At 36.9% G+C, this 22,244-nt stretch overlaps 1 non-coding gene across 1 annotated transcript; it reads right to left on the bottom strand.

Annotated features, from left to right (window-relative positions):
* Positions 1-16,688: 16,688 nt before the first annotated feature.
* On the bottom strand, positions 16,689-16,791 carry LOC133753856 (U6 spliceosomal RNA). Its single transcript, XR_009865097.1, has one exon. It is a non-coding gene; the product is annotated as a U6 spliceosomal RNA (small nuclear RNA).
* Between the last annotated feature and the right edge of the window lie 5,453 nt (positions 16,792-22,244).

Genomic DNA, 22,244 nt, shown 5'->3' on the forward strand with positions numbered 1-22,244 from the left:
CATCAGGCCCCTGACTTTTTAGAGTCTCTCAGAGGACCATAAGAGGTGAACAGTGGGGAAGGGAGAGATGCTTAGGAAATAAGAATAAGGCAAAGGAAGCTAGAGAGAGAACAGTAGTGTATAGAGCCTTCTCCTCCTGGGGCACTTGAAGAAACCCTTTCCCAGCAGCATTCTCCTCTTTAAAATATCTTCTCATCGGGTTAGTGAATTTCAATAACTGTGAGCACACTGCCATTCCCATTCTCCAAACACAGGCTTGTAAGGTTTGGCCCTTCCTGTACCAAGTGCCTTTTTACACTCCCAGTTCAGTTCTACTGGTAGTGTTACAGTAAAGGATCTGTGATTGTTTCCATCATAAGTTGTATTCACTGTAGATTCACTAAACCCATTCAAATCCAAAATGACTCAAATTTGTCATCAAACAACATCAATGAGACTGAAGATTTTTTAAATGTTGCTGCTTTTTTCTTAAACCAAAAATAATCAAAATCTGTGGAAATATTCTTAATTTGGAGGTGACAATATGTGTTCTTAAGTGATTTAAAATTATTTGTAATACTTTCATTTAAAGATAACTAAGAAATAATATTAGAAAAGATTTTGAGGGGCAGCAAAAAAATCTCTGATGGTGCCTACTCATAATTTGTCATTTCATGGGGAAGGGAGGGAGTTGGTAAGAGAAAAATATAGTAAGGAAATTAGAGATGTTTTAAGATTTTATTCTTGATCTAACTTTGGAGATAATTTTTCTCCTTATGTTTCAAGGAAGGCTACAGGTGAGCTGCAGTCCTTTTCCACATGACGAATGTGTTGCTCTTCTGTGGTATAAACTTGGATGATAATGGAGTAACTCAGGATTCCATCTATTTTGCTAGGTGTAACTGCTCCTGCTCCAAACACAAATTTTATACTTTAGTGAAGAGTACGATTATACTCAAGTTGCAGTACATGGATGTCTTTAATCACTTTATGCCTTCCAATAAATGAAGAAGACTATTTTAAATGCAAATTTTGTGTTCATATGTTACAGGACTCGGCATGTGTTTTGTAACTTTAAAAAAACCCATATGAATTCAACGTTGCACCAATTTCCAGATAAAATAGGTTCATTAAGAGGATAGGTTCATTAAGAATTTCAGTATTGGGCTGTTATTGTTGTGCAGTGAGTTAAGCCTCTACCTGCGACACGGACATCCCGTTTGTGCACTGGTTTGAAACCCGGCTGCTCCACTTCAGATCCAGTTCCCTGCTAATGGTCTGCGGCAGCAGCAGTAAATAGCCCAGGTGCTTAGGTCCCTGCACTCCTGTTGAAAACTTGGAAGAAGCTCTGGGCTCCTGGCTTCAGCCTGGCCCAACCCTGGCCATTGTGGGCATTTGGTGAGTGAACGAGAGGATAAAAGATCTCTCTCTCTCTCTCTCTTTCTTTCTCTCTCTGTAAATCTACCTTTCAAATAAAAAAGAAAGAAAAGAAATTTCACATCTTCAAACTGTTTTCTAAGCCTTGCTGAAGTAAGTGGAGGGACAGGGACCTAAATAATTCTGATTAAATTAATATTTCATCAGAGCTGTTTTTCAGTTATTATTCATTTTCAGTGTCTGTGTCTCTCTCTCTCTGTGTGTGTGTGTGTGTGTTGGGTGAACATAAATGGGATCGAATATCAACTTATACTCTCCTCTGGGTGAAGAGTTGGAGCTAAGGAGTTATCTACCAACTATCTGGCACTAATTCAGATTCATGCATTCATTCACATTGTGTCCTATTTTTCACTCCCTGGAGTTATTTCAGTAGGGGTATAATAAGAAAAAAATACCAGTGAAACAGGTCTTCCTAGCATCTGTTTTCTGTATCAGGACCCAGGATAGCCGATTGCTTGAAAAAAGTTCATTGGCATCCCTGTCGTAAGAAAGACTTACCTCATTCACCCTTACCTCTATTTCTATAATTTGTCAATGGTCTCATGGGATTTGCTGCTTCAGCAAGAGGGAAAAAAGAACAACTCTGGCCTTGGAGTGTGCTAAAATATGTCTGGTATCTTGAAGACAGGTAATAACTCTATATTAGCAATGGTAAGCCAACCCAGAATAATGTACCTAACTCCTGTGTCTCTGGAAGACAGTTACTCAAGGACTACAAAAATGTTGTCATTGCTCTACCCTATGTCTGGTTCAACTGGACATAGGCAATAAGAATGAACATTCATTATCCCTGGCTGTCACAGAGACAAGCATGTCTTTTGTCCTTTTCTAGCTTCTTATAGCTTTTAGTTAGCTTAGTGTTCAGGATGAGATTGCCCTTTTCTCCTGGCAGTGGTACTCTGGGCAAATAGAACACATCTTCCATCCCTTGAAGAAGATTCCATTCGATGTAAGTCAGAGCCATAGTCCTGTGCAGCCAGTCTCCCCTGACATTCTTAAGACAATGCTTTTGCATAGCATATTAACAAAACATATACTAAAGGAAAAAATTACTGTGACACTTGCTAAAACAGAATAAAGACATTATTCAGGATAATTGCCCTGGGTGTTACGATTATTACAATAGGGAGAAAGAGAACAGGTTCCACTCCTCTGAACACAGCAAAGACTACTGGATTTTTGTAGCTGAGGAGCAGAGTGAAGGGTTCAGTGAAAGGAAAAGTGCTCATAGCAATCATCAAAAGTAGGAAATTCTCTTCAAATGAACTTATTTAGCAGGATACTTGCTAAATGTGGGCAATGTAGACTCAGGGCAGAATAGATCAGAGAAAGGGCTTAGGATCCCTACTAAAGTTTGGTCAAGGACAAAGCCATCATCATGCCCTCATGAAAATGTTGTGGGATGATAGTAAGAGTTTATAGACATGGCAACCCTTTGAGAAAAGATGTCCTGATATTCTGGTTTAAGGTGGGTCCTTCAATGTGGGAACTTGATTAGGAGTGGGTAAGCATCATGATATATAGTCCAACATCAGGGGGAACAGCAAAGTGGGAATTTTAGGGTAAAGGATTTAAAGAATCTTAGCATGACAATTTTCTGTCTTCCATTAAATGTTTATGCATCTTTTCAAAGTAATGAACAATCAAACCATTTTGGGTGCAGGGCATTCTCAGAAGGGTAAAAAATGCTATTAAATACAGTAGAATAGCAAAACCACTTAAATGTAGACACTGTCTTGGTGGAGTTTTATGGTGACTGGATTTGGTTTTCATACATACCCTTTAGAAAATAGGGGCATTGAAGTAGAACATTTTTTTCAATGTCTTAAAAATAAAGTCCAGTGCTCCTTCTTGTGTATTGCTAAAACCCAAGAACCTATGGTGACAATATAGCAGTGGAATATGTTGAAAAATGAGAGACTTTCAGGGTATCATAAATACTGCATTATAGTCTTAGTTTTGACTCTAACATGCTGTATCACTTTAGACTATATAGCTTTAGTTTCAAAATATGTTAAGTCGTCTGAGTTAAATTACAAAATCTCTGAGAGCCACTCTAGCACTGATGTTTTGTGACTCTATCATTTTTCTTAGTTTATGCAATAAGTGAGGAAGAGCTGCATTTAAAGGTGAAAAAGATGATTTTGCATGGGTCTGTTTTATGATTTTAAAATGTTTAATGAGAGCAGAGCAAAAATCTCACCAGTAATAAAGCTAATCATCCTTGCCAAGTGGAATTTCTAAAAGCAATATGTAGGAAAGTCTGAATAGTTGAAAATTTGAAGAATCTTGAGGTCCAATAATAGGGAAGGGATGAGAGACATACTGATGCATTTTTATATGTGGTGATTGAATGCTTAATTGCGTTTATTGGTTTGAGGAAGGCACAAAGAAGATACATTAAAATTAGTGTTGAAGAAAAATTGTTAATCATTCAGAAAAAGTCAAACTGTACTTTTATTGAAAAATTCTATTACAAAAGTATGATTTATAGTTATTTTATATAAAACATTAATGTATATACACACATTTGGAACAAGACCAAATTATATGCTATATTATGTAATAAGAAGATTATGTGTTTTCAATTTTCTTCCTTAGCTTTTCTATATTTTCCAAGTTTTCTACAGTGAACAAAAATTAGATTTTTTTAAAAAATATTTCATTTATTTGAAAGTCAAAGTTACACACAGAGAGAAGGAGAGGCAGAGAGAGAGAGAGAGAGAGAGAGAGAGAGAGAGAGAGGGAGAGAGAGATCAATCGATTTTCCATTCCTCTGGTTTACTCCCCAAATGACCTTAATGGCCAGAGCTTAGCTGATCTAAAGCCAGGAGCCAGGAGCTTCTTCCAGGTCTCCTACACAGGTGCAGGGACCCAAGGACTTGGGCCATCTTCTACTGCTTTCCCAGGTCACAGCAGAGAGCTGGATTGGAAGTGGAGCAGCTGGGACTTGAACTGCTGCTCTTATGGGATGTCGGCGCTGCAGGCTTGGTTTTAACCCGCTGTGCCACAGCACCGGCCTCTAGATTTTTATTCCTATATAACTAATTATGCTATGTGAAAGAAGGACAATAAAGGAGATGAGAGGAGGCTGAACATTTCTTTCTTTGATAGGATCAAATTCACCAGATTGCCAGCTTGAAATTCCTATTAGATACTCTTAAGTTAGGATAAAGCACCTTCTCTAGGAGGCCATTGTTTGAAAGCAAATACATTTAGAACTCATGAGAACTATTGAGAAACCATCCTCATAGGCAATAGTCCTGAAGCTATGGGACACCAAAGAGATATAGTAGTAGCCCCTTATCTGTGGCTTGACTTTCCATGGTTTCAGTTTTCTGTGGTCAACCACAGTGTCAAAATATTAAATGGAAAATTCTAAAAATATGTAATTCATAAGTTTTAAATTGCATGCCATTCTCAGCAATATGATAAAATCTCACGCTGTGTCACTCTATCCTGCCAGGGTCATAAATCATTTTTTTGTTCAGCATATCTACACTTAATATCCTACCTACTTGATAGTTACTTATTGTTATCAAATTGACTGTTGTGGTATCACAGTATTTGTATACAAGTAACATTTATTTTGCTTAATAATGGCTCCTAAGTATGAAAGAGTAATGATGCTGGAAAATAGGATATAACCAAGAGAAGCCATAAAGTTCTTCCTTTAAATGCAATGATAAAAGTACAGACAGATAACTTGAGAGCAGAAAATGAGAGTGAGATAGACTTATAATTATTATATTTTTATTGATTACATTGTTTATCTCTAATTGTGCCTAATTCATAAATTAAACTGTTTTATAGGTAAGTATGTATAGGAAAATAACATAGTATAGTTCCTGGTACTGACCACAGTTTCAGGAACCCATAGGGGATCCTGGACTATATTTCTAGGAGGTATAGGAAGGGGGACTACTGTATAATGTTGTGGTGAAAATGACAGGTACATTTATTGCCCAGGGGAGGGCCATGTGTCCAATACAAGTGGAATTTCTTTTCTTTAGACCTCAACAAATGCTACAGTTTGATCACTTGCCATTTGATTGGTTATTGGAATGTCTATGTGATTTTCTTTTTTTTCCATTATAGTCAAGATAATGTGACAGTTATGAAACATAAAGCATTGGTATTTCCAAATATTTAGAATTATTTTTTCTTGAATAGATGTTTCTCCTTTGTTGTATAAATACTTTTTTCCAAAGTATAATACTCTGCGTAGAAGAAATTAAATTGAAATTCTCTTTAGTGTCTCATTGAATAATTAGTGCCAAACCTCAACATTAGTGGAGGAGATAGCTACCTGGACAAAACCTAGATCTCTTTGTCTGTCTTCAAAATGCATCATATGGGATTTTTTCTCCTGATATATATTTATCTTTCTAAAAATACCTAAGTGTGTAGATGATAATTTGACTTTATATTGTAGAGATATATAAATACTGTTGGGGAAAGATGATCACTTGGGCACAAATTGCGAGAGTAGTTTAGAGTACAAGCTTAAGAATGAGATCTAGAGTATAACCTTGGGTTTTGCCATTGATTAGCTAAAGCATTTGAGCAAATTTAACTTCTCTGCTAATCTTTTTAAAAAATTGAAGATGACTGTAGTATCTCCTTTTTGTGGGTTTTTGGGGATCAAAGGACTTAATTGAGGAAAAGTGCTTGCACTGTGAATGTTACTTATTAAACATTCAATCAGAAGTAGCAATTACTGTATAAAACACTGGGATGGAAACAGTGATTTGGATTATCTGCAAGCTGATTGCTATGATTTGAATATGGTCTGTCTCCTTCAAAACTCACTGACGTTTAATCTCCATTGTGAGGTATTATGAGGGTAGATAATTAGTACAGTTATGGTGTTTAGAGGTGTGACATTTAGGACTCAATCAGGACTAGACAAAGTCATCAGGGTGAGGACCCTGTTATTGAATACTGGTGGCTTTATCAAAAGGGAGAAGAGAGACCAGGACATGTGCATACTCTCTGTATCTCACCTTGTGGTATGCTGGCTGGCTTGGGACTGCCAGCAAGGTTATCACCCAGTGTGGCCACTTGATCTCAGACTAGAACCATTAACCAAAATAACCTTCTTTATAACTTACCCAGTCTGTGGTATTGAGTTATTAGAGACAGAAAAGGAATTGAAACACTAGGGAATCTACAAAAACATAGCAAGGCTGACATGAGTATCTGGACAAATGTGTCTCATATCTCATATATCTGCTAAAGCCTTCCTCATTCTTAAGTCCTCAACAACAACAACAAAAAAGGTTAAGGACATAGGCTACTAAAGACATTGCTCTTGCTTTCAGATTCCTGTTGATTGTATCATAAGGTAACTGGCATGAGCATTTAGCAGGGACCTTTTTACATTAAATGTCCTTCCTTGGTATCAACTTTAATGATTGCAGGCTCTTTCATCATATGGATGCATATCAGGTTGTTTAATCAAATATTAGATATTTTGTCTGTTTCTATTTATTCATTGCAGCAGAAATTGATGTGTATCAGTCTACATTCTCCCTTCATTCAATAATTGAACCATATGTTTAGCTAGACCTATGACTGCCCAAGTTAAAAATACATTTCCAACATTCTTTTACAGCTTTGGCCATGTGATGATATTCTGCTCCATGAGATATGAATGGAGATGCTATCATCCACTTCTATGTTTTATCCCTAAAAATGAACCAATGTTGTGTGCTACCTTGTCATTTGTTACTTTCCTCTTGGAGGGGCGATTATGAGACCTACAGAAGTAGAGCTAGATCCAGATATTAAAACTACAGGTTGAACTTAGAAAGGCTGCTTAAGTAACAAAGATAAAAATGTTGAGTGTATTCCTGCCATATATTGAGTGGATACTTTCTTATTTAGCTTATAACCTAAATTATTATATGCACAATATTATGATGATTACCTCTCTATTTGTGGATTTCTAATGATTACTTTGGAATTGATTCCTAGGGACATAAATATTTTAAGTCAGTTGCTGCATATTTCCAAATAACCCTTAAGCAATGTATTGAAATGGCAATTTTCCTATGCCTCTACTACCCTTTGGTATTATTATTTTTCTCAAATGATGTTATTTATTTTTCAATTCCTTGATTGCTTGTGAAGTTAAATATCTTTCTTAGATACACTGTATGCATATTTTAAAGTCATTTTGAAAAATATGTTTATAATTTAAGGATATTAACTCCTAATTTTGGTTCCATCTTGTAAATACTTTCAATTTGTCATATATATTTTTTAAAGATTTATTTGTTTATTGGAAGTCAGAGAAGGAGAGAGAGAATAATCTGTCCACTGTTTCACTCCCCAGCTGGCCACAATGGCCAAGGCTGAGCCTGGCAAAAGCCAGGATCCAGGAACTTCATACGGGTCTCCCACATGGGTATCAGAGGCCCAAATACTTGTACCTCAAAACTCTGTAGTCACTGTTCAATCATTTCCCAGGCTAAGCTGACATTCAAATAATGAAATTTCTACATTGTTTTACATAATTTGCTATTTATGATTTGCTTGTTTTCTTGTTGATTTGTTTGTATGTGTATTTATTTTTCCTGGTTCTGACACTAAAGTTACACATAAACATAGATTTCATTAATTTTGCTGTGCTCAGTAATTATTTTTTCCTACCAATTTTTGTTTCTCCTTAGTCTGCCATATATTTTTTGTAAATGTATTCCCACAAAAATTACCAAAATAAATATAACTCTTTTTATTTTTTCACAAATTATTTGAAATTTTCTTTTTTCACTAGTAGAGTTACTTTTTAAAACTTAATTTTTAAACTTTATTTTTAAATATATGTATTCATATGAATATATTAGGTTTTTTTTAAGATTTATTTTATTCATTTGAAAGGCAGAGTCTGGAGGTTGGAGACAGAGAGCTGAGACCTGAACTGGTACTCCAAAATGGGATGCCGGTGTTGTGGATGGCAAATTATCCTGTTGTGCAATGATACCAGCTCCTAGGTGGGTTGTTATATGATATCAATCCTTTGAGTCATCAGAATCTGAGTTTGATTCTTAACTTTTCTGTTTATTAGTTATGTCACAGTGTAGAAGCCACATAAAGTGATTATGCCTCCAGTTCTTAATCAGTATAATAATATCTCTTTTGAAGGACTGATAAAAGAAATAAATGTAATATAACATATAATATTTATTACAACTCTTAGCATATAATAACTATTTGATAAAAATTAAATTTTTTCTATAATCACACTTTAAAATCATTTATTCATTCATTTAAAGACAGATAGGGAGAGAGACAAAGGGAGAGGTAGGGAGGGGGAAGGAAGGAAAGAGAGAGAAAGAGATAAAGAGACGTTTTTCACTCACTGGTTCATTCCCTAAATGCCTGCAACAACCATGTCTGGGCAAGGAATAAGTCAGGAACCAGGGACTCCATTCAGGTCTCTCACATGCATGGCAGGAACCCACGTACTTAGGTCATCATGCATTGCTTTCCCAGGCATATTAGTAGGAAGCTAGATTGGAAGTAGAGTAGCCAGGACTCAAACCCAACACTCTAATATGGTAAGTTAACATCCCAAGTGGCACCTTAACCTACTATACCAAAACACCCTCCTCCACCATGCCATTTTTATTTTTATTTTTTTAAGATTCTTTTTTTAAACTTTTATTTAATGAATATAAATTTCCAAAGTACAGTTTATGGATTACAATGGCTTCCCCCCCCATAACTTCCTCCCACCCGCAACCCTCCCCTTTCCCGCTCCCTCTCCCCTTCCATTCACATCAAGATTCATTTTCAATTCTCTTTATATACAGAAGATCAGTTTAGTATATATTAAGTAAAGATTTCAACAGTTTGCCCTCACATAGCAACACCAAGTGAAAAATGCTGTTGGAGTACTAGGTATAGCAATAAATCACAATGTACAGCACATTAAGGACAGAGATCCTATATGATAATTTTTAAAAATTGATTACTTTCTATGAAATTTCCAATTTAACACCAAGTTTTTTTTTTCATTTTCAATTATCTTTACTTACAGAAGACTGATTCAGTATATACTAAGTAAGATTTCATCAGTTTGCACCCACACAGAAACACAAGGTGTAAAAATACTGTTTCAGTACTAGTTATAGCATTACTTCACACTGGACAACACATTAAGCACAGATCCCACATGCGACGAAAGTACACAGTGACTCCTGTTGCTGACTTAACAATTTGACACTCCTGTTCATGGCGTCAGTAATCTCCCTAGGCTCTAGTCATGAGTTGCCAAGGCTATGGAAAACTTTAGGGTTCGCCAACTTCGATCTTTTTTCCGACAGGGTCATAGTCAAAGTGGAAGTTATCTCCTCCCTTCAGAGAAAGGTACCTCCTTCTTTGATGGCCCAGTTCTTTTCATTGGGATCTCACTCGCAGAGATCTTTCATTTAGGTCTTCTTTTTTTTTCCAGAGTGTCTTGGCTTTCCATGCATAAAATACTCTCATGGGCTTTTTAGACAGATCTGAATGCCTTAAGGACTGATTCTGAGGCAAGAGTGCTATTTAGGACATCTGCCATTCTATGAGTCTGCTGTGTCTCCCACTTCCCATGTTGGATTGTTCTCTCCCTTTTTGGTTCTATCAGCTAGTATTAGCACATAGTCTTGTTTGTGTGATCCCTTTGACTCTTAGACCTATCAGAGTCATCAATTGTTAACTGAAATTGATCACTTATACTAGCGAGATGGCATTGCTACATGCCACCTTGATGGGATTGTATTGGAATCCCCTGGCACGTTTCTAACTCCACCATTTGGGGCAAGTCTGATTGAGCATGCCCCAAATTGTACATCTCCTCCCTCTCTTTTTCCCACTCTTATATTTAACAGGGATCACTTTTCAGTTAAGATTTAAACACCTAAGAAAAATTGTGTGTTAACTACAGAGTTCAACCACCAGTACTAGAGCAAAAAATATTAAAATGAATAAAGATTTACATTGTACATTGACAGTCAGGACAAGAGCTGATCAAGTTACTGTTTCTCATAGTGTCCATTTCACTTCAACAGGTTTCCCCTCTGGTGCTCAGTTAGTTGTCACCAATCAGGGAAAACAAATGATATTTGTCTCTTTGGGACTGGCTTAATTCACTCAGCATGATATTTTCCAGATTGCTCCATCTTGTTGCAAATGACCGGATTTCATTGTTTTTTACTGCTGTATAGTATTCCATGGAGTACATGTCCCATAATTTCTTTATCCAGTCTACTGTTGATGGGCATTTGGGTTGGTTCCAGGTCTTAGCTATTGTGAATTGAGCTGCAATAAACATTAATGTGCAGATGGCTTTTTTGTTTGCCAATTTAATTTCCTTTGGGTGAATTCCAAGGAATGGGATGGCTGGGTTGAATGGTACGGTTATATTCTTGTTTCTGAGGAATCTCCAGACTGACTTCCATAGTGGCTTAACCAGTTTTCATTCCCACCAACAGTGGGTTAGTGTCCCTTTTTCCCCACATCCTCGCCAGCATCTGTTGCTGGTAGATTTCTGAATGTGAGCCATTCTAACCAGGGTGAGGTGAAACCTCATTGTGATTTTGATTTGCATTTCCCTGATTGCTAGTGATCATGAACATTTTTTCATGTGTCTGTTGGCCATTTGGATTTCCTCTTTTGAAAAATGTCTATTGAGGTCCTTGGCCCAGCTCTTAAGTGGGTTGTTTTGATGTTGTGAAGTTTCTTCATTTTAGTAGATTCTGGTTATCAACCCTTTATCTGTTGCATAGTTTGCAAATATTGTTTTCCCATTCTATGGGTTTCCTATTCACTTTCCTGACTGTTTCTTTTGAAGTACAGAAACTTCTCAGTTTGATGCAATCCCAAATGTTAATTTTGGCTTTGACTGCCTGTGCTTCTGGTGTATTTTCGGGAAGTCTTTGCCAGTACCTATATCTTGCAGGGTTTCTCCAATGCTCTATAATAATTTGATGGTGTTGGGTAGTAGATTTAAGTCTTTAATCCATGTTGAGTGAATTTTTGTGTAAGGTGAAAGGTATGGGTCTTGCTTCATGATTCTGCACGTGGAAATCCAGTTTACACAGCACCATTTATTAAATAGACTGTCCTTACTCCAGTGATTGGTTTTGGATTTTTGATCAAATGTATGTTGCCTGTAGATGTTTGGATTGATTTCTGGTGTTTCTATTCTGTTCCATTGGTCTACCCATCTGTTTCTGTACCAGTACCATGCTGTTTTGATAACTACTGCCCTGTAGTATGTCCTGAAATCTGGTATTGTGATGCCTCCAGCTTTGTTTTTGTTGTACAAGATTGCTTTAGCTATTCGAGGTCTCCTGTGTCTCCATATGAATTTCAGCATCATTTTTTCCAGATCTGAGAAGAATGTCTTTGGTATTTTGATTGATATTGCATTGCATCTGTGTATTGCTTTTGGGAGAATGGACATTTTGATGATATTGATTCTTCCAATCCATGAGCATGGAAGAATTTTCCATTTTTTGGTATCCTCTTCTATTTCTTTCTTTAAGGTTTTCTAACTTTCATCGTAGAGATTTTTAATGTCCTTGGTTAAGCTTATTCCAAGGTATTTGATTGTTTTTGTAGCTATTGTGAATGGGATTGACCTTAGAAGTTCTTCCTCAGCCGTGGCATTGCCTGTGCATACAAAGGCTGTTGATTTTTGTGCATTGATTTTATATCCTGCTACTTTGCCAAACTCTTCTATGAGTTCCAATAGTCTCTTAGTAGAGTTCTTTGGATCCGCTAAATAAAGAATTATATCATCAGCAAAGAGGGATAGTTTGAGTTCTTCCTTCCCAATTTGTATCACTTTAATTTCTTTTGCTTGCCTAATAGGTCTGGCTAAAACTTCCAGAAATATAGTGAATAGCAGTGGTGAGAGTGGGCATCCCTGTCTGGTACCATATCTCAGTGGAAATGCTTCCAACTTTTCCTGATTCAATAGGATACTGGCTGTGGGTTTTTCATACATTGCTTTGATTGTATTGAGGAATGTTCCTTCTATACCCAGTTTGCTTAGGGTTTTCATCATGAACTGGTGTTGTATTTTATCAAATGCTTTCTCTGCATCTATTGAGAGAATCACATGGTTTTTCTTCTGCAGTCTGTTAATGTGGTGTATCACGTTGATTGTTTTGCGAACATTGAACCATCCCTGCATACCAGGGACAAATCAAACTTGGTCTGGGTGGATGATCTTTCTGATGTGTTGTTGCATTCTATTGGCCAGAATTTTATTGAGGATTTTTGCATCTATGTTCTTCAGGGATATTGGTCTGTAATTCTCTTTCAATGCTGCATCTTTTTCCGGCATAGGAATTAAGGTGATGCTGGCTTCATAGAACGAATTTGGGAGGATTCCCTCTTTTTCGTTGTTCTAAATAGTTTGAGAAGAATTGGAGTTAGTTCTTCTCTAAATATCTGATAGAACTCAGCAGTGAATCCATCTGGTCCTGTGCTTTTCTTTGTTGGGAGGGCCTTTATTACTGTTTCAATTTCTGTGTCAGTTATGGGTGTGTTTAGGTTTTTTATGTCTTCCTGACTCAATTTAGGTAGGTTGTAAGTTTCCAGGAATCTGTCCATTTCTGATAGATTTCCCTGTTTGCTGGCATACAAGTCCTTGTAGTAATTTCTTTTTTTTTTAGGGTTTTTTTTTAATTAAACTTTTATTTAATGAATATAAATTTCCAAAGTACAGTTTATGGATTACAATGGCTTACCCCTCCCAAAACTTCCCTCCCACCCGCAACCCTCCCCTTTCCCGCTCCCTCTCCCCTTCCAATCACATCATGATTCATTTTCAATTCTCTTTATATACAGAAGATCAGTTTAGTATATATTAGGTAACGATTTCAACAGTTTGCCGCCATACAGGAACACATAGTGAAAAAAAATACTATTGGAGTACTAGCTATAGCATTAAATAAGGGTGTACAGCACATTAAAGACAGAGATCCTACATAATATTTTTTTAAAAAATTGTCTTTTCTCTTTTTAGTTAGTTGGGCCAATGGGGTAGCTGTCAATTTTGTTTATTTTTTCAAAAAAACAGCTCCTCCTTTGGCTGATTTTTTGTAATATTTTTTTGGATTCAATCCTTTTGATTTCTTCTCTGATTTTAATTATTTCTCTTCTCCTACTAGGTTTGGGTCTGGTTTGCTGCAGATTTCCTAGATCCTTGAGATGAACTGAAAGCTCATCTATTTGGTGTCTTTCCAATTTCTTGATGTAGGCACCTATTGATATAAACTTTCCTCTTAACATTGCTTTTGCTGTATCCCATAGGTTTTGGTATGTTGTGCTGTTATCCTCATTTACTTCCAGGAAATTTTTGATTTTTCTTTTAATTTCTTCTATGACCCATTGTTCATTCAGGAACATGTTGTTCAGTCTCCATGTGTTTGCATATGCTCTAGGGATTCCTGAGTTGCTAATTTCCAACTTCATTCCTTTATGGTCTGAGAAGCTGCATGGTATGATTCTAGTTCTTTTGAATTTGCTGAGACTTGCTTTATGGCCTTTATGTGGTCCATCCTAGGGAAGGTTCCATGTACTACTGAAAAGAATGTAAATTCTTTATGTGTAGGATGAAAAGTTCTGTAGATATCTGTTAGATCCATTTGGCCTATAGTGTCGTTTAAATCTTCTGTCTCCTTATTGATCTTCTGTCCTGTTGATCTGTCTATCTCTGAGATTGGAGTATTGAAGTCCCCCAGTACTATTGTGGTGGGGTCTAAGTCTCCCATTAAGTCCCTTAACAAGTCTTTTAAATAAACTGGTGCCCTGTAATTAGGTGCATATACATTGATAATCGTTATATCTTCCTGTTGAATGCATCCCTTAGTCATTTTATAGTGCTCCTCTTTGTCTCTCCTAATAGTTTTTGTGGTAAAGTTTATCTTATCCAATATTAAGATGGCTACGCCCGCTCTTTTTTCATTTCTGTTGGCATGGTATATCTTTTTCCAGCCTTTCACTTTCAGTCTGTATGCATCTTTGTTAGAAAGATATGTTTCAAATAAGCAGCAAATAGATGGGTTTTGTTCCTTAACCCAATCAGCCAATCGGTGTCTTTTAACTGAACAGTTCAAGCCATTAATGTTCAATGTGACTATCGATAAGTAGTAACTTTGCCCTACCATTTGCCAAAGATATTTTCTAATATATGGTTTGAGATTCCTGTGTTCTTTTGCTGTGAGGTTTCCTTCCTTTACCTTCTTTCATGTTGATGACCGTGTTTCTGTGTTTCTGCGTGTAACACATCTTTAAGCATCTTTTGCAGGGCTGGATGAGTGGCGACAAATTCTTTCAATTTCTGTTCACCATCACATTTTTAAACTTGGTGAGTAAGTTATTCATCTCCCAGAAATCTTCCTTGATTTTATTTTCTCTTTTCTTCACCATTTGTCATTTCTTTATATTTTGTAAATACTATATATTATAAATTATAATTTAAAGTAGATAACTACATGTTACTGAATTTCTAATGTCTTCTTCTTTTTATATTTGTGATTTATTTGCTTTTAAGTGACTCAATTTCATAGATCATTTAATTTTCAATGGAAGGTTTTCCAGGAGAAAGGTATTGATAAACTTATGGCATATACCCTGTTGCTTATTTACTTTTATTTTATTGGAACTCACTCAAATAACTTCACCTAAATTCATTCTATAGTGATGGTGTGAATGAATTCCCTTTGTCAGGTTCATCTGTGAATTCTGTAGCAAATAGTTATCCTTGGCTAATTGAGCATTTCTTTTTTTTAATTTTTATTTAATAATATAAATTTCCAAAGTACAGCTTATGGATTACAATGGCTTCCCCCCCCCATAACTTCCCTCCCACCCGCAACCCTTCTCTTTCCCGCTCCCTCTCTCCTTCCATTCACATCTAGATTCATTTTCAATTCTCTTTATATACAGAAGATCAGTTTAGTATATATTAAGTAAAGATTTCAACAGTTTGCACCCACACAGAAACACAAAGTGAAACATACTGTTTGAGTACTAGTTATAGCATTAAACCACAATGTACAGCACATTAAGGACAGAGATCCTACATGAGAAGCAAGTGCATAGTGACTCCTGTTTTTGACCCAACAAATTGACATTCTAGTTTATGGCAACAGTAACCACCCTAGGCTCTTGTCCTGAGTTGTCAAGGCTATGGAAACCTTCTGAGTTCACCGACTCTGATCATATTTAGATAAGGTCATAGTCAAAGTGGAAGTTCTCTCCTCCCTTCAGAGAAAGGCACCTCCCTCTTTTTTTTTTTAAGGGAAAGGGTTTATTGGGGAGCACCCAACAGACCAGAAAACTGATTCCAGCCAAGACTGGGAGAAAAAGTCACTCATCTTTTGTAGGTAGACGGGTTTGTCTGTAGAGAAATTTTGAACAATTATATAGCATTAAGTGGGGAAAAGGACCATCAGTACACACAGGTTGGGAGTAGAGCCATTGGTGGTAGAGTAGAGGTTATGATTACAAAGGAATGAGGCCCAAGTGCACTAGACAGGGCCTAGAACAAAGGACAGAGTCATTATTAGAGGAGCTAAGAAAGGTGCTGTCTAAGCTACAATTAAGTTTTCTGATTGAGAGGCAAATAGATCCTGACAGAAGGGGCTTGATAATAATCTGTTGGGCTTTAGGCCTTGTGAGTTAAGAGGCCCAGACCTATCTATCTCTTCACATGAGGTACAGCCTAAGGGAGGTGTGAACCTCCTAGGGGAAGGCACTCTGTTGACTTTCATTACTTGGCTGGGCTGGGAGGAGAGCTGGCCAGGTAAAGGCAGGTGGCATCTTTAACAAGAAATTTACAGTTCTGCCTGCAATGTTGCTGACCCTACTTGGCCGTCCCCTCAGCTGCAGTGGTCACTTTGGAAACTGAGCTGAGTGAAGGGCTTTTCAGCTTAGAGCCAATAAGATCTGTGGCTCTGACCTGGGCATCCTTCGACTCCAGGGCAGGTCCATTTCCAGTGATCCAACTCTTGGCAGAGCTGCCAGGGCTCTTCACCAGCTGACTTCTGCTGAAGCCCAGGCTTACCATGTTGAAAGCCACTGCAGTGGACTGGCCTGTTGGGTCTCCTTGAGGGCAGATCACTGTACTAACAGCCATTAATAGGCCTGCCACCCATTGCTTCTGATGCCTAGCTTTCTTTTCCTCCTGGTTTTTGTTAAAGCAGACCAGAGGATGCAAGTCAAGGGAGTGCCCAAGTCCCATCTCTAATCTTCGGTGTCCTAAAAAAAATATGGAACACTTCACGAATTTGCATATCATCCTTGCGCAGGGGCCATGCTAATCTTCTCTGTATCATTCCAATTTTAGTATATGTGCTGCTGAAGCAAGCATTTGTAAGTGATAGTTTACTTTAAGAAATGATGGAAAATTTCCAGTGTTGGGTGACATCATGTCTTCTTGGAGCCAGGAGAGTGGTCATAAACTAACAGAAACTGACTATATTTCCCTCAGGAAGTACATTATTTTAGAATGAATGCCTTTGGATACTGCATGTACTCTTTATTCTTCCACAACCTCAAGTTGTAATTGTAGGTTGTAATTGGGTATCACTTCACTCATTTCTACTACCTTTTCTTTGGACACTTAAAATTGTGGTTCCTAAGCTGCTTAATGATTGTGCAAGTGAGTCTCAATGTAAGGGAAATTGGATTTTCATATGCAGAAGTATGAAACAATACCTCTCGACTGTACATCCTATGCAAAAATCAACTCACAATGGATAAAGGATCTAAATCTAAGACCTGAAACCATCAAATTACTAAAGGGAACCATAGGGGGAAACACTGCAAGAAATTGGCATTGGCAAAGGCTTCTTGGCTAAAACCCCAGAAGCACAGGCAACAAAAGCAAAAATAGACAGATAAGATTACATCAAGCTAATTTCCCAAAACTATTTGTTGAAGAGGTTTTAATTTATTTGTCAAAGATGAGCTGATTAGAGATTTGTGGATTAATTTCTAGGGGTTGTTATCTGTTCTGTTGGTCTACACATCTATATTTGAGTCAGTACCAAGCAGTTTTGACTATGACAATACTGAATATGTCTTGGAATCTGATACTGTGATGCCTCTGACTTTGTTTTTATTGTTTAAGCTTGCTTTAGCTATTTGGGATCTCTAATATTTCTTTGTCAATATTAAGGTTGTTTCTCCTAGATCCCAGAAGAATGTCCTTGATATTTTGACTGAGATCACACTGAATTTATAAACTTCTTTGAGTAATATGGATATTTTGAGGATGTTAGTTCTTCCAATCCAAAAACATTGACAAATTTTCCTTTTTTGTATGTGTCTTCATCTGTTTTTTTCTTTAGTTTCTTTTCAGTTTTCATCATAGAAATAGTTTCTCATTCCTGGTTAGATTTATTCCAAGGTATTTAAGTTATTTTGTAGCTATTGTGAACGAGACTGATCTTACAAGTTTTCTCAGCCATTTCATTGCTTGTGTATACAAAGGCTATTATTTTTGTTTGTTGATTTTTTTTTATTTTGACAGACAGAGTTAGACAGTGAGAGAGAGAGAGAGAGAGAAAGAGACAGAAAGAAAGGTCTTCTTTTTCCATTGGTTCACCCCCCAGATGGCCGCTACAGCTGGCACGCTGTACCGATCTGAAGCCAGGAGCCAGGTGCTTCCTCCTGGTCTCCCATGAGGGTGCAGGGCCCAAGCACCTGAGCCATCCTCCACTGCTTTCCCGGGCCACAGCAGAGAGCTGGACTGGAAGAGGAGCAACCGGGACAGAATCCGGCACCCCAACCAGGACTAGAACCTGGGGTGCCGGCACCGCAGGCAGAGGATTAGCCAAGTGAGCCGCGGTGCCAGCCTATTTGTTGATTTTTATATCCAAAAACTTTGTCAAAATCTCCTATGAGGTCCAATTGTCTTGTAGTGGAGGGTTTTGTTTCCCCTATATATAAGGGATCATGTAACCTGCAAACAGGGATGATTGTACTTGCTAGTTTCCAATTTGTGTCCATTTGGTTTATTTTTCTTTCCTAGTGGATGTTTTTTTGATGTGTGGCAGGATTTGATTAGCATTTAGTATTTTGTTGAGGATATCTGCATCTATGTTCTTCAGGGAAGCTGGTCAGTAGTTCTCTTTCTTCTTTTTTTAAAGATTTATTTTATTTATTTGAAAGCCAGAGTTACAGAGAGGGAGAAATATAGAGAGAGGTCTTCTATCTGCTGGCTTATTCATCAAATGGCCACAAAGACTTGGGCTGCTCCAGGCCAAAGCCTGGAGGCAAGAGCTTCTTCCGGGTCTGCCATGTGGGTGCAGGGGCTCAAGTACTTGAGCCATCCTCTACTGCTTTCCCAGGCCATTAGCAGAGAGCAAGATCAGAAGTGGAGCAGCTGGGACTTAAATAAGCATCCATATGAAATGCCTGCAACACAGGCCGGGGCTTTGACCCACTGTGCCAGAGCTCCGGCCTCAATAGTTCTCTTTAATTGTTGCATCTTTTTCTGGTTTTGGAGTTAAGGGGATGTTGGCTTCATAGAAGGAGTATGGGAAGATTTCCTCCTTTTCAATTGTTTTGAATAATTTAAGAATTGATCTTAGTTTTTCTTTTAAAGTTTGGTAGAATACAGCAGTGAACCCATCTGGTCCTAGGTTTTTCTATGTTGGGAAGGTCTTTATTACTGATTCAGTCTCTGTCTTGGTTATTGGTTTATTTAGATTTTGTATGTTTTCATGCCTCAATTGTGGTAAATTTTATGTGTCCAGAAGTCTATTAACTTTTTCTAGATTTTCCAATTTGTTGGCATATAGCTGTTTGTAGTAATTCCAAATAATTTCTTTTATTTCTTTTTATCTGTGTGACATCTTTTTCATCTCTAATTTTAATAATTTGAGTTTTCTCCTTTTTTTGGTTAGTTGGGCCAGTGGTTTATTAATTTTGTTATTGTTTAAAAAAACTGCCTCATTTCACTGATATTTTGTAACTATTTTTTTCAAATTTTGATTTTATTTCTTTGCTAATTTTTATAATTTATTTTCTTCTAATTTGTTGCTTGGTTTGTTTTTGTTTTTCTAGTTCTTTGTGATGCATTGTTAGATCATTTATTTTATATCTTTACAATTTCCTGATGTAGACAGTAATTGCAATAAACTTTCCTCTTAACACTACTTTTGCAGTATCCCATAATTTTTGATGTTATATTGTCCATTAATTTCTATAATTTTTTGAATTTTCCTTTTGATTTCTTCTATGATACATTGTTCATTTAGGAAAATGTTGTTCTATCTTTATGTGTTTGCATATTTTGTAGAGTTTTTTATGCTGTTAAATTCCAGCTTTATTTTATTATGGTCAGAAAAGATATATGGTACAATTTATTTTTTGTTTGAATTTGTTGAGACTTGTTTTATGGTCTAGCATATTGTATCCTAGAGAACATTCCATGCACAGGTGAAAAGAATGTGTGTTTTGCAGCTGTGGAAATGTTCTATAGAATTCAATTAATTCCATTAGCTCAGTAGTGTAGATTAACTCTGTTTCTTTTTTGATTTTTTTTTTCTAGTTGCTCTTCCCATTGATCAAAGTGGGGTGTTGAAATCCCTATTATTATTGTATTGGATCATATGTCTCCCTTTAGATCTATTAACATTTGTTTTAAATGGCTGGGTGCCCTGCAGTTGAGTGGATATACATTTAATATAGTCACATCTTTCTGTTGAATTAATCCCCGAATCATTGCATAATACTCTTTTTGGTCTCTTTTAACAGTTTTTGCCTTAAAGTCTATTTTGACTGGCATTAGGATGGCTACTATGGCTCATTTTTGATTTATGTTAACATGGGATATTTTTTTCCATCCTTTAGCTTTCAGTCTGCATCTTTGTTGGTGAGCTGTGTTTCTTGTAGGCAGCACGTTTTTTAACCCATTCAGCCAGTCTGTATCTTTTAATTGATGAATTATTTTATTTACATCAAGGTTATTTTTGATGAGTAATGACTTGGTCCTGCTGGTTTTTCCATAAAATTCATATTTTTAATCTCATTTGTACTTTTACTCAGAGGTTTTCTGCTTTCATATTCTTTCATGATACTGATTATTATTCTCTGTTTCTGTGTTTAGTATATCCTTAAGTGTCATTTAGAGGGCTGGAGGAGTGGTGACAAATCCTTTCAATTTCTGTTTGTTTTGAAGGTTTTTATTTTACCTTCATTTACAAATTAGAGCTTTGATGAGTACAGTATTCTGGGTTGATAGTTTTTTTTTTTTCTTTTAAGACTTGGACTATGCCTCTCCATTCTTTCCTTGACTGTAGGGTTTCTGATGAGTAATCTGCTCTCAATCTACTTGGAGTGCCTTTAACTGTAAAATGACATTTCTTTCACATTTTATAATAGTTTATTTTTACTTTGAAAGTTTGCCTACATTGTGTAGTGCTGAAGATCTTCCCTGATCTTGTCTATTTGGGGTTTTATGCACTTCCTATACTTGGATATCCAAATTGTTCTCCAAATTAGGAAAATTTTCTGTTATTATTACATGGAATAAGTGTTCTAAGCCATTTTGTTTTTCTATTCCTTCAGGAATTCATAAGATACATGTATTTAGTCATTTGATACTGTCCCATAGATCTTGAGCATCATTTTTTATTTTTCTCTCCTTCTCCTTCCTCTTCCTCTTCCTCTTCTTCTTCCTATTTTCCTTCTTTTTCTCCTCCTCCCCCTCTTCCTTCCTCCTTCTTCCTCCTCCTTGCTCCTCCTTCCTCCTTTCTTCTTTGTTTTGGCAACTGAGATATTTATGTAGATTTGTCTTCTAGCTTGGATGTTTCTTCCATTTCACTAAGTCTGTTGTTAATACTTTCCACTGTATTTTTTTTAAAAAGATTTATTTTATTTATTTGAAAAGAAGAGTTAGAGATAAATAGGGTGAGGAGAGAGAGAGAGAGAGAGAGAGAGAGAAAGAGAAAGAAACAGAGAGTGAAGTCTTCCATCCACTGGTTAATTCCCCAAATTGCTGCATGGCTGGGCCAGGATCATGCCCAAGCCAGGAGCTTATTCCCTGTTTCCACGTGGGTACAAGGACCCAAACACTTGTACCTTCTTCTGCTGCTTTCCCAGGCATATTAGTAAGGAACTAGATTGGAAGTGCAGCAGCTGGGACTTCAAATGGGCATCCATATTGGATGATGGTATTGCAGGTGGAGGCTTTACCTGATACACCACAACTCTGGCTCCTCCACTGTTTTTCGATATATTGAATTGTTTATTTCTGATATTTTAGTTTGACTTTTATTTAATTTGCATCTCCCAGCATAATTTCTCATCCATGTCATAGATGTTTTTTCTTTAACTCATGTAATCACTTCTCTGTGTTTTTGAGCAATCTTATAATGATTCCTTTGATTTCCTTTTCAGGAAGTTTGTCAATCGCCTTATCTTCACAGTCTAATATTGATGTATTCTGCTTTTGGTGAGTCATATTGTCTCCTTTTTCATGTTTCTTCTATTTCTATTTTTATTAACTGGGGAAGCACTTGTTGGTATCTCCTCTGAAGTATTTGTTCTTGGAAATATGAATTTATAGCTTATTGGGATGCCAGTACCATTAGCAGACATGCAGAGGTGTGTGCTGGCTGGGGCCAGGGAGGTCTGGCCAGCATTTGTGGATGGGACAAGAGTCCAGAGTGATACCAAAGTTGTACAGAATAGATCTCTGTCATCATTACTGGAGGAGTGGATGATTATACTGGCTGACATGTTCACAGTGTCAGCCCTTCTGTATGCCAATGTGACCCAACTGCCTATGGTGAGCTTACAGTATCTGT

This window comes from Lepus europaeus, chromosome X (genome assembly GCF_033115175.1).
Source record: "Lepus europaeus isolate LE1 chromosome X, mLepTim1.pri, whole genome shotgun sequence".
In the NCBI taxonomy this organism is placed as follows: Eukaryota; Metazoa; Chordata; class Mammalia; order Lagomorpha; family Leporidae; genus Lepus; species Lepus europaeus.